Source organism: Silene latifolia, chromosome 5, assembly GCF_048544455.1.
Source record: "Silene latifolia isolate original U9 population chromosome 5, ASM4854445v1, whole genome shotgun sequence".
NCBI lineage: Eukaryota > Viridiplantae > Streptophyta > Magnoliopsida > Caryophyllales > Caryophyllaceae > Silene > Silene latifolia.
The window spans coordinates 81,081,139-81,090,632 of NC_133530.1; the positions used below are offsets into that span (position 1 = coordinate 81,081,139).

At 34.7% G+C, this 9,494-nt stretch overlaps 1 long non-coding RNA gene across 1 annotated transcript; it reads right to left on the reverse strand.

Annotated features, from left to right (window-relative positions):
• Nucleotides 1-1,727: 1,727 nt before the first annotated feature.
• On the reverse strand, nt 1,728-4,291 carry LOC141656191 (uncharacterized). Its single transcript, XR_012548412.1, has 3 exons — nt 4,161-4,291; nt 4,005-4,065; nt 1,728-1,892 (listed from the first exon to the last, which is right to left on the reverse strand). It is a non-coding gene; the product is annotated as an uncharacterized LOC141656191 (long non-coding RNA).
• Nucleotides 4,292-9,494: the final 5,203 nt, after the last annotated feature.

Here is a 9,494-nt window from a genome sequence, read left to right on the forward strand (position 1 = left end):
AATCTACTCAAATTTTCTTTTACAAAAGCCAAAATGGAGGTAGAGGTTGCACTTTTGAACTCAAAAGGGAATCAAATTCCTGAAAATATAACATGATACTTTGACAAAGAAATTATAAATAGATCAAAGTTAACAGAAATTGGATAAAATTTAAAGAGGTCACGGGTTTAGCAATTCAAATCATGATAAATAAGTTTATATTTAAAGAACAATAGGGAACTAAATCAAATCCTCATTTTCAAATCTTTAAAATAGGTAAGGTTTTGCAAAAGTAACATCAACTTTTAGCAATGAATCAAAACTGGTAGCTTGAAAGTTTAGAAGTTTTACGAAGTGAAAAGTAACTTAGACATCATAGGTGCAAGTATGCTAAAAGGATTCAAACCTAACTAATCAAAAGAGCTATGATGAATTTCATAGGGCAAGGATTGAAGTCGAATTTACAAGGATGTAAAAGATAGAGCTTTATAGGTTACCAGCATCAAACTTATAAGAGGAGTATGATGAAGCAAGGAAAAGGGGTATGAACGGTAACGCTTATGATCAAGGAAAAAGGGAAATTAGACAACAAGGAAACGCCAGGTACTCAAATCTCAAACAACAACATCAACCTAAGCGGTTCCGAAAACTTCTTAGCAACAAAACTCATAACCACATCACTCCCAAGGATTCCCTCAAAACACTCATGTTACTTCATCCTAATCTATTCCCTGAAACAAGGTACTCCACTATAAGTGTGATTTCACCACTCCAAATCCTCAAACATCCACAAATAACTTCCACAAGATCAGGGTCAAAGTTCCAACAAAGCTATACTCATATCCAACTAGTGTCAACCACGGGTTTCTCAAAATGGTAAAACCCTCAATTAAAAATCCCAAGGAATATTCTTTCAAATCCGAGATATAAACAACAAAGCCAAGCCCTAAAACCTTAGTGACAAATGCAACTCACACTTAACATACTGAATCCACCAATCAAATATACTAATTTAATCAAGGATCTAGGTATAAGAACCATCAAGTATGTCTCATCACACTACTTAAGTCTTTCTAATATCACAACCTCTCAAAACCAGGGTCAAGGGTCAGACACAAACAAACTCCACAAAAGTCAAAATTTCCAACCAAGGTCAACATTTCTCAAAAGAAAGAGTACTATCACAAGGCGTTCAGGGAGGATAAGCAAGAAACAAAGGACAAGTTAGGGGAATAAGAGTGACTTACAAGGAAAAAGAAAAGAGGATTTAGAAGAAGGAATAAGCATTAAGAAGAGAAGAACAGAGCAAGGTACACAAAGAATGAGAAACATCTTCGAGGAAGTAGAAGCATTCTTCAAGGTTGAACAAATCTTCAATCCTCGGCAATAGGCACAAAATCTTGATCCTCATGTAGGTAAGTTCACGGTCATTGATCCACGGGCATAACAATTATTAAGTGATAATCAACAAACATGTTAGAACCTAACAAAGAGCAAACACACTACAGACTACCACTTTAGGTCCTTAATTCTACCCATCTCTCATTCATTATTCATGGTCAAGTTCACATTTAAGTTTGGGGTACACGTGTGTGCGTCGGGAGCAACATAGGCTCTGATACCAACTGTGAACCCCCGCAACAACGCGGAAAATATAACTAATAAATTAAAACGGAAAATAGGAAATTTTTGAAACTTTAAAGCGCGGGTTCATTAACAACTAAAACACAAATAAAGAATGCGGTAGTAAAGTTTAAATTATACAAACGTGATAGTCATGGTGAGGGAAAATATATCCCTCGAATGACAATACAATAAAAGGTGAGTCTAAGTAATCCTAATAAACCGACTACTAGGCCAAAGTGCTCGCTAGCTCACACATGTCTTCACCCCATAGATGCACCAGCTAATACCTGTCATTCATGTAAACATGAACGCCACAGTCAGTGGGGAGTAACTCAAGGTTCTCCCAGCCACAAATTGTCGAAATGAACATAACAAAGAACTAAAACAGATAAATCACGTAAGATACTTACAAAAGATGTGAATATCAAGTTTATATGTAAACAAGGCAATCAGATGAGATGGAACAAGATAGATCAACATTAGCATGATCACGATTAAACTATTCATGTGAGACAATTTAGGAATATGAAGGACAAGAATACGGTAATCTATACCAAACCACGCATTTCAAGGAATTACTACATAGATGTGAGATTAGAATCCGAATCATGTGAAGTAGTTAAGTAAGGGATCAATCATTGCAATTTACAAGAATAGAAATTGTAGCCATTATTTGGAAAACCACTTAGTAACCATTGCACGAGACGTGGCTACTAATGTCACATTCATACTTATGGCTTGCATCTCACCATAAGAACGGATGGGAACATCAATCCCGGCGATCATATCGCAACTAGAGGGCCTATGGCTCACCCCTAGTATCCGATAGGACCAAGACTCAGGGACGGGATGATTAATGTCACATTCATACTTATGGCCTACATCACCATAAGTACGGATGGGAACATCACTCCCGACGAATCATATCGCAACTAGAGGGCCTATGGCTCACCCCTAGTATCCGAGAGGACTAGGACAAACAACACAAGGCATAACTCTTGCCTTGAAAGACATATACCAATATCTATAACCAAGCAAGACTTTTACTACTCATTAAATATAATTTCCCCCGTAGGGCGACACTGATAAAACTCACTTGCCAGCACAGCACAAGTCACCAAAAACGACACTTGCCAGAACAGCACAAGTGATCAAAAACCGCACTTGCCAGAACAGCACAAGTGACCAAAAATGTATGTCAAGCACATACGATGGTAATATGGCATTTATACAAGAATACGACTCTTACAAGTAATTATTTATAATAACCTTTTCATGCTTGTAACATTTAAATAAACATTTCATTTCATAAAACATGCCGGTTAAAATAAAATAAATAAAATATAGCAAATGATAATGAATAATTTACGTTATGTGAAATTTTCGGAATAAAACGGAAACACGCACAAGTGACTCATTTATGAGCCTAAAAGCAACTAGGAGAGGCCCAAATAATTTACTTATACTAACCCAACAATTTCAACACAAGTCCAATACATGTAATATATTTAGTCCAATAATTAAGGTATAATGAATCCATTAAATGCCATAAGGTGAACCCAAAAATTTAAGGAGTAGTGAGCCCAACAACTAAATAAGAGTGAGCCCAATGATTAATAATGGTGAGCTCAAAAGGTCACCCTTCACAAAATGGAATACTAAAGCAAAGGGAGAAATGAGAATGGGGTACACTCCCACCGTGATCAATAACCCCATCACTACCCGCACAAAACAGCCGAGCTCAGCCACTACTCGACTACCTACAACCACCATTCATACTATTCTATGTCCCGTCCCAACTCAGACCAAAACAGTCCCGAAATAGGCCGCCATTACCACTCAAAATTCCGCCAAAGTCAACCACTAATAATACCGAGTAACCACAACCAAAACGAGACGAGCATAAGACGAGTACATACACACGCATTTATACGCTCATTCCCATACGGACTAAAAAACTTTCACTACTCTCTGTCCCGTCCCAAGGCAGAGGCCAAACTAGTCGATGTCACGGTTCTAAGGCTGAGTTCAGCAGCCCCATTTAGCTCAAAGTCAAGACGGAGTTAAAGCAAGTTGAGACGGAAATTGAGCACGGCTAAAATTATGGATAAACCTCACAAATTTCACCACATTAAAACTCAGAAAAGGGACAGATTATGCAGCCAATTCATCCGTGAGACAAAGCACAACACACACTCGAACAACCGTACAACCGAATTCATTTAAGAGGAAGAGGCTATGAAAACAGCCCAATAAACATGTAAAAATGCTTATAAAATTCACACATTCAACCAATAACATGAGAAAGACAAAAAGGTTTAAACTTTACGATGAAAACGAGTGAAAACCGAGTAAAACAAGAAAGATCGACACATTGTCGAGTAACCTATCACCGTTACCTTATCTCCTCGAATTCCCGAGTAAAAACGTCCATAACGCGACCCAATCTTCAGTCTTCAACTTAAAAAGAGGAAAAACGAGTTACATGAGTCACCAAAACAGAGTTGTCCTAAGTTGCCCATTTCGAAACTAAGTCAAAACGTAAGCTTTCTTACCTAGAAATGAGGAGGAAGAAGAGAGGAAGAGAATGGCGTGAAAATTATGCATTTTGGTTGAGAGACGGAGGCGGGATCTATGGTTGAAGGTAGACGAAAATGGCGTTGGGTTTACTGCATTTTGTTGCTGATGTTGCTGATTGTTGAAAATGAGAAAAGGACGAAGAAGAAAGAATTAGGTAAGGTAGGGGAGTGAGGTTTGTTTCACGGGATGCAACAACAATATCCGTAAATAATAATAATAATAATAATAATAATAATAATAATAATAATAATAATAATAATAATAATAATATATAATAGAGATATTTTAAAAGTAGAGTGTAGGATGTTAGGTGGGTGTGATGTGTTGTCATAATAAGATAGGTCGAGAAAGGTTAGTCTCACAAGTGGAAATGTGACGGTCTATTGCTAGACGGAATTTAAGACGCGAATTATTATTATTACAGTCATTATTATTATCCGACCAAAAATACGTATACATATATTATTATATAAATCGTGTCTTAAAAATATAATTTAATCGTAGGTATCTTTATAAAAATGAGCTTTTATATAATACGTTTATAAAAATCGTGTTTGACATAAAATTAATTAAATCGAGTAATTCAAAAATATATAATAAAATGATTAAACGGTTTAATAAATTTTAAATTTCAAAATGGGAAATTCCCCGGGTGTTACAATATATACCTATTAAGGTATGATTTGAGACCCTTCAATCAATATAAGTAATTGTTTACCTTTGAAATAAGAGATTAGAAATAATCGGTTATATATATAGTTTTATTGTTAATTTCATCTTATGATTGTTATACCGTCTCATGTTAAGTAATTGTCGTTTTATAGATATAGGTTTGTCATGATGGTACGGTTGTCATATTATTATAGGCTAGCTATGCTTAGTATTGAATTCTAAACCATGAATATATATATATATATATATATATATATATATATATATATATATATATATTGCTAATTAGGCCTTTAATACTTTATATCATATAGAAACTTAGTATTATGTAAGAAATGGGTTCACAATGAAATTAGAATACATGCCGGTTAAAATAAAATAAATAAAATATAGCAAATGATAATGAATAATTTACGTTATGTGAAATTTTCGGAATAAAACGAAAATACGCACAAGTGACTCATTTATGAGCCCAAAAGCAACTAGGAGATGCCCAAAGAATTTACTTATACTAACCCAACAATTTCAACACAAGTCCAATACATGTAATATATTTAGTCCAATAATTAAGGTATAATGAATCCATTAAACGCCATAAGGTGAACCCAAAAATTTAAGGAGTAGTGAGCCCAACAACTAAATAAGAGTGAGCCCAATGATTAAATAATGGTGAGCCCAAAAGGTCACCCTTCACAAAATGGAATACTAAAGCAAAGGGAGAAATGAGAATGGGGTACACTCCCACCGTGATCAATAACCCTATCACTACCCGCACAAAACAGCCGAGCTCAGCCACTACTTGACTACCTACAACCACCATTCATACTATTCTATGTCCCGTCCCAACTCAGACCAAAACAGTCCCGAAATAGGCCGCCATTACCACTCAAAATTCCGCCAAAGTCAGCCACTAATAATACCGAGTAACTACAACCAAAACGAGACGAGCATAAGACGGGTACATACACACGCATTTATACGCTCATTCCCATACGGACTAAAAAACTTTCACTACTCTCTGTCCCGTCCCAAGGCAGAGGCCAAACTAGTCGATGTCACGGTTCTAAGGTCGAGTTCAATGACCCCATTCAAATTTCAAAGTCAAGACGGAGTTAAAGCAAGTTGAGACGGAAATTGAGCACGGCTAAAATTATGGATAAACCCCACAAATTTCACCACATTAAAACTCAGAAAAGGGACAGAATATGCAGCCAATTCATCTGTGAGACAAAGCACAGCACACACTCGAACAACCGTACAACCGAATTCATTTAAGAGGAAGAGGCTATGAAAACAGCCCAATAAACATGTAAAAATGCTTACAAAATTCACACATTCAACCAATAACATGAGAAAGACAAAAAGGTTTAGACTTTACGATGAAAACGAGTGAAAACCGAGTAAAACAAGAAAGATCGACACATTGTCGAGTAACCTATCACCGTTACCTTATCTTCTCGAATTCCCGAGTAAAAACGTCCATAACGCGACCCAATCTTCAGTATTCAACTTAAAAGGAGGAAAAACGAGTTACATGAGTCACCAAAACCGAGTTGTCCTAAGTTGCCCATTTCAGAACTAAGTCAAAACGTAAGCTTTCTTACCTAGAAATGAGGAGGAAGAAGAGAGGAAGAGAATGGCGTGAAAATTATGCATTTTGGTTGAGAGACGGAGGCGGGATCTATGGTTGAAGGTAGACGAAAATGGCGTTGGGTTTACTGCGTTTTGTTGTTGTTGTTGCTGATTGTTGAAAATGAGAAAAGGACGAAGAAGAAAGAAAGAGGTAAGGTAGGGGAGTGGGGTTTGTTTCACGGGATGCAACAACAATATCCGTAAATAATAATAATAATAATAATAATAATAATAATAATAATAATAATAATAATAATAATAATAATAATAATAATAATAATAATAATAATAATAATAATAATAATAATAATAATAATAATAATAATAATAATAATAATAATAATAATAATAATAATAATAATAATAATAATAATAATAATAATAATAATAATAATAATAATAATAATAATAATAATAATAATAATAATAATAATAATAATAATAATAATAATAATAATAATAATAATAATAATATATAATAGAGATATTTTAAAAGTAGAGTGTAGGATGTTAGGTGGGTGTGATGTGTTGTCATAATAGGATAGGTCGAGAAAGGTTAGTCTCACAAGTGGAAATGTGACGGTCTATTGCTAGACGGAATTTAAGACGCGAATTATTATTATTACAGTCATTATTATTATCCGACCAAAAATACGTATACATATATTATTATATAAATCGTGCCTTAAAAATATAATTTAATCGTACGTATCTTTATAAAAATGAGCTTTTATATAATACGTTTATAAAAATCGTGTTTGACATAAAATTAATTAAATCGAGTAATTCAAAAATATATAATAAAGTGATTAAACGGTTTAATAAATTTTAAATGTCAAAATGCGAAATTCGCGGGTGTTACAATCATCCCGCCTTTTAAAAAGTTTCGTCCTCGAAACTTGAAAGTAGAAATGGAGGGTTATAAAAATAAAACTGGAATTTCGAAATCGGGAACCAAAACATTTAAAAGGTTACTTATCGTAAGAATTAAAATTCTTTCAAAAGTTTCAAATGAAATTTTCCGACAGAACCAGATCGAAAGGTAAATCATTGGTAAAAATACTTTCAAAAACATTAACGAAGAGTTTTCAAAAGTATAAGTCTCATTCATGGAACGAAATTGCTCTTGTCGTGCACACAAGAACGCTAACTTTCCAAGTCAAAGACAGATTTAAAACAAAAATCATTCACCGACAAGCGTAGAACAAGTTATTAAACGTCTCTAATAACGAGTCCTAACATCCGATCAACGTTAAAATCAAAAGTAAAAGATAATCTACTCAAATTTTCTTTTACAAAAGCCAAAATGGAGGTAGAGGTTGCACTTTTGAACTCAAAAGGGAATCAAATTCCTGAAAATATAACATGATACTTTGACAAAGGAATTATAAATAGATCAAAGTTAACAGAAATTGGATAAAATTTAAAGAGGTCACGGGTTTAGCAATTCAAATCATGATAAATAAGTTTATATTTAAAGAACAAGTAGGGAACTAAATCAAATCCTCATTTTCAAATCTTTAAAATAGGTAAGGTTTTGCAAAAGTAACATCAACTTTTAGCAATGAATCAAAACTGGTAGCTTGAAAGTTTAGAAGTTTTACGAAGTGAAAAGTAACTTAGACATCATAGGTGCAAGTATGCTAAAAGGATTCAAACCTAACTAATCAAAAGAGCTATGATGAATTTCATAGGGCAAGGATTGAAGTCGAATTTACAAGGATGTAAAAGATAGAGCTTTATAGGTTACCAGCATCAAACTTATAAGAGGAGTATGATGAAGCAAGGAAAAGGGGTATGAACGGTAACGCTTATGATCAAGGAAAAAGGGAAATTAGACAACAAGGAAACGCCAGGTACTCAAATCTCAAACAACAACATCAACGTAAGCGGTTCCGAAAACTTCTTAGCAACAAAACTCATAACCACATCACTCCCAAGGATTCCCTCAAAACACTCATGTTACTTCATCCTAATCTATTCCCTGAAACAAGTTACTCCACTATAAGTGTGATTTCACCACTCCAAATCCTCAAACATCCACAAATAACTTCCACAAGATCAGGGTCAAAGTTCCAACAAAGCTATACTCATATCCAACTAGTGTCAACCACGGGTTTCTCAAAATGGTAAAACCCTCAATTAAAAATCCCAAGGAATATTCTTTCAAATCCGAGATATAAACAACAAAGCCAAGCCCTAAAACCTTAGTGACAAATGCAACTCACACTTAACACACTGAATCCACCAATCAAATATACTAATTTAATCAAGGATCTAGGTATAAGAACCATCAAGTATGTCTCATCACACTACTTAAGTCTTTCTAATATCACAACCTCTCAAAACCAGGGTCAAGAGTCAGACACAAACAAACTCCACAAAAGTCAAAATTTCCAACCAAGGTCAACATTCCTCAAAAGAAAGAGTACTATCACAAGGCGTTAAGGGAGGATAAGCAAGAAACAAAGGACAAGTTAGGGGAATAAGAGTGACTTACAAGGAAAAAGAAAAGAGGATTTAGAAGAAGGAATAAGCATTAAGAAGTGAAGAACAGAGCAAGGTACACAAAGAATGAGAAACATCTTCGAGGAAGTAGAAGCATTCTTCAAGGTTGAACAAATCTTCAATCCTCGGCAATAGGCACAAAATCTTGATCCTCATGTAGGTAAGTTCACGGTCATTGATCCACGGGCATAACAATTATTAAGTGATAATCAACAAACATGTTAGAACCTAACAAAGAGCAAACACACTACAGACTACCACTTTAGGTCCTTAATTCTACCCATCTCTCATTCATTATTCAAGGTCAAGTTCACATTTAAGTTTGGGGTACACGTGTGTGCGTCGGGAGCAACATAGGCTCTGATACCAACTGTGAACCCCCGCAACAACGCGGAAAATATAACTAATAAATTAAAACGGAAAATAAGAAATTTTTGAAACTTTAAAGCGCGGGTTCATTAACAACTAAAACACAAATAAAGAATGCGGTAGTAAAG